This window comes from Geospiza fortis, unplaced genomic scaffold (genome assembly GCF_000277835.1).
Source record: "Geospiza fortis unplaced genomic scaffold, GeoFor_1.0 scaffold203, whole genome shotgun sequence".
Lineage (NCBI taxonomy): Eukaryota > Metazoa > Chordata > Aves > Passeriformes > Thraupidae > Geospiza > Geospiza fortis.
In genome coordinates this window covers 1,192,537-1,196,913 of record NW_005054385.1, presented here as the reverse complement: position 1 = coordinate 1,196,913, position 4,377 = coordinate 1,192,537, and the positions used below count along the sequence as shown (strand labels likewise).

The following is a 4,377-nucleotide window of genomic DNA, read 5'->3' as shown; positions in this document are numbered from 1 at the left end:
AGGCACAACCCTTTGCTCCTGTTTCCCCAGCAGCCAGGCCATTATCCATCAAAGAGTCCACCAGTACAAATCTTCAAGGCACTTGGAAAGCAAAACACTCTGCACACACCCCAGGCCAGAACCCTGTCCAGGCTATTTATCCTGGGAGTGGCTTGAGGAGGAGGGATGTGGTTCCCCCTCTCCGGCTGTGCTGCTGGCAGGGGCAGGCACGCCTTACCCAGACTCCTTGAACCACAGCAGCCCCACAAGCCTGTGGCTGCTTTTTCCTTCCAGAAGCAAAGGGAGAAGATTCACTTTCTTTTTAAGAAGAAATACATCTTTACTTGTGGGGAAAAGGCACCAGTGCTCTCTAAGTGCACTAACCTAACTGCCTACAGTATCTGGGTCAAGAAGGACGCAGATCCAGTAGAAAATCAGGACAGGACTGAAAAAAACACGGTCCACAAACTATTCCAGGCTGTGTCTGATGGGAAATTCTGGACACTTTGCACTAATCCAAGCTAGGCTATTGTTCCTCTGTAGAGAAATACAACACGTTACCCACCTCAAAGTTGTTTGTCAAGAGCTTATAAGAGAAATGCCATGGTCACGGAGTTGCCATGTGAGATGGGGACACACATATACTACCCAAACCAGCACCAGCACATAGGCTCTTTTCTTTTCTGATTGCTCAATGTTGCACAAATAGAAACAGTATTTCAACAATTAGAGACACCAGTCATTTAAAAATGAAAATTGACCCTGGAGCGCAACCTTCATCCAAGCAATTACCAAGATTTTGCAAGCCAGGCGTACTGTTAATCAGCTTGGGAGTATAGAAAGCGTGTCAGGCAGTCAAGAAACACCAATGGAGGTGAGAAGGAAGGGTCTGGTACACAAAGACAAGCCCTTCTCAGAATTCTCCTCTACTTTCAACAAAAATCAAACCAAGGTACCAGACATTCAGATGTTCACATATATCAGTACATCCATTAAAGTGCAAGAATGCATGGGCAATGCACATCACATTCACATCACATGTATCAGTACATCCATTAAAGTGCAAGAATGCATGGGCAATGCTTCTACATGTTAAAGAAACTAAGCTTGAAATAGAAATGGACAAAACCAAAATTCAAGTTCCCTGACATGTAAGTAGAACAGCAGCTCTCATTTCCTTGACAGAACTTTCTTCTGGGCTGGGAATAATTTCATATTTCTGTCAAAGCAACCCATCAGCCTTGCACCTGATCCAAAGTAATTCAGTGCTAATACAGATTTTGCCATTGACATTTATGGGCCATAGATGAAGCCTTAAGCTTTAGCTATGAAGAAAAACACATGGGGGAAAACATGAAGTGTGTAAGTTTAGCTCTCATGCAGCACTGCTGAGGAGTGCCACATCTCTACAGTATCACCTTGTGACACCTGGAAAAGTCAAAAACATATCAGATGCTGCATAACCCCTGCCAGTTGAAGCCACTACTGCCTCAAGTCCCTCATGATTAAACATTTCTGGAGAGCAGCGTTCTCCCTTCAAATTATCAAAACTCCTAAGGCAACAAATGAGGACCATAACTAAACTGAAAGCAATCTTAAAGAAAAGGACATGGGAAGATGGAAAAAGAAAAGACACACTTTATTTTCTCAAAATTTGGTTTTCTTTTCACCCTACTAAACTGATAGAAAAAAAATAATACAGCCCATTGTGAAATATGAAGCAGTGAAAAGCACAACATATAAAGAACTAATCCAGTAACTAAAGATGCTGGAAGGATCAAATATTGATTGCTTTATTCTTTTTTCAGTAAAACAGTTGTATGCATCTTTCCCTTGGCATTATGCATAGCAGGAGCTCTTCAAATATCCCATTTAAATGGATTTAAGCTGAATTCAAGTGTCCCTTAAATTCCATGCACTTTTCTTTCTGAAAGGGAGGAAATTGCATTTGCATAGCAAATTCTAATTTTTTGAGGGAAATAGCAGTGAAAAGGACAACTGCCCCACAATACTGGTTACCCCTCTCAAATTCTTCCACATATCCTTGAGCATTACCAAGACCGTAAGTGATGGCCTGTGAAGGGTTCCCCACTCAGCCCTGATGGCAAAAGAGCTGCATTCAATTCTCTCTGCATCCATATGATACAAAAAGCCAGATACACAGCAACAGTGCTCAGTAAGTGCTGGCAGGTCACCACCTAGAGGTGCTCAAAGCCAGCTCTTCTGACATCTGGAGAACACAGCTCACCTCTGAGAGTGCTCAAACTGCTGGGTATTCAAAGGGAATATTTCTTTGGTGGTCTCCCAAAGAAGTAAAGTGCTCAGAAGAATTACTTGCCTTTTAATTTAAACCTCTGAATATGAGACAGAGCAAGCTCAATATGGATAGGCCACTGAGAAACAGCAAACTATTCATTAATGTGTTATCAAGGGCTCATCACAGTGATATCAAAGTGAATCCCATGCAAGTAAAAAGCAGAGCAAAAAATTTTCTTCAACAACCTCTCCTGGATTCCCCATATAGTTTAACTGTGTGACACTATAAGGCAAAGTTCAAGTCAGATTTTTATTTTTTCCCATTTTTAAGCAGAGAAGGAATTATATTTTAGCTACAATCTTCCAGAGCTACTGATGAAAACCACATGACCATAAAGTATTTTTGCTCACAGTGATAAGATTGTCTGTTACTCACACGTGGAGTTCACATATTAAAGCTGGGTACACAGTGCAGCATTACTTTAATTTGGCGTTTTCCATGTGTTTCGTCTCAAAAGCTGTTTAACCTTTTGACCCTCAATATTTGTTTTGAAGAGCAAAGGAAGAGAAAGCAGACACCAGCCAGTGTTTTCCTCTCTTCAACCAGCACCGCTACTGCTAAGTTCTCAGAACAAAGTTTATAGCAGCCAAGGGTCTAACTACTGCAATCTGTAATAGGGAGTGATAGAGACAGCACCACACTGATCACGCAGCAGTGCTTCCCAGTATTCCAAAGTAACATTTCCTTAGTTATTTGCTGTAGAAAAAGGAAAACTATCACTGTTCATGAACAACTGCACAGGATGAGACAGCGCCAAGCTATTCTGGAGCAAAACAGCATTTAATTTTGTGTGGTTAATATTTAATAAAAACAACAGTAAAACACAGGCCTATCAAGTTGCTTTGTAAGTCCGAGCCCATATCAGTTAAGGAAAAACATGCGGCACGCCTATAGCCAGTAATAGCAAGCTGCAGGGCAGAGCTTCACTTACGCCTGTGCACACAGAGTATTGCTTCAGTCCACTGCTGAAATTGCCAGAAATATTATTTCAGTACTGCCGTATAGCCCATCCTCGCACAAGAGTAACAGGCTGCACAGCACACAGCCCTGGTCGCCAAATTGAAACATGACTCCCAGACCTGAAAGTGATTCATTTTAGACCAAATGGTACAACACTGCAAACCTGAACTACATTGCAAAAACTTTCTTTGAAAAGATAAGAGCTGCAGCAGTTCTTAGCAGCAAAAACATTGCTGCTAAAACAATATTGCTAAACATTGCTAAAACTATTCCCCCACACTTTGAGAACATAAGTTGCCTACAGGGTCTCCCCAAAGTCATTTTGCCTTGAAACTTCAAAGAAAACCTCAACCAAACAAAAAACCAACCACCAAACAAGCAAACAACAATTAAGAAAAAGACACACAGAAAACCAACCCAAACCTGGAGCAAATAAGGATGGGGAAAAAAAAGAAGAAAGGGGGGATTTAGGCAGCTTCTAACATTCACAGACAACCGAAATCTGTGAAGGTGTGAGTTTGTTTCACAGAGATATCCCCGAGAAAATGAAATTTAGACATTCCAACATTTTTGTGATAATGAAAACTTTGCACATATTTCCATAGGAAGCAGTTTTTTGGTATCGTTCCCACTGTGGAGCTATTTTAAAAGAACATAAGAAAAGAAGTGAGAGGAAGAAACTTGGTCCCTCTGGTTCCACCTCTGTCTTCTCACTTCAGTTTGCTAACGGCTTTTGTCCTCTAGCTTCCCTCCTGCTCCCCCCCGCTCCCGGTCTTTCTCTAATAAATCACACCCTTGTGCTTGTCATTCATCTTCTCTCTGTCCTTTACCTTTGTAAACATCATGGATACACCGACACTGCTCCCATCGGACTTGAGCAGGCTCTTCGTCCGAAGGACTGAAGAAGTCAGGAGAGAGAGGTGGCAACCATTTTTTATCTAGGACTTTTTCCACTGCCTTAATTTGGTATAAATAAATCCAAAGAGATTTCGGGGTGGAAGGGGCGACGAAAGGAAAAAAAAACAAAAGGAAAAAAAGACAAATATGAGGGCAGCCCCTGAGTAAGTCCTGTTAGTGTTCCTTAATCAAACAAGTGCCCATCATTTATTCCAGGCCAGCAG

At 41.6% G+C, this 4,377-nt stretch overlaps 1 protein-coding gene across 1 annotated transcript in view; it reads right to left on the bottom strand.

The window, feature by feature from the left end:
- Nucleotides 1-4,321, bottom strand: part of LPAR1 (lysophosphatidic acid receptor 1) — a 68,097-nt gene extending 63,776 nt beyond the window's left edge. Inside the window, exon 1 of the mRNA XM_005425328.2 lies at nt 4,087-4,321. The gene's annotated coding sequence lies outside the window, so the exon portion shown is untranslated. The remainder of the gene's footprint in view (nt 1-4,086) is intronic.
- Between the last annotated feature and the right edge of the window lie 56 nt (nt 4,322-4,377).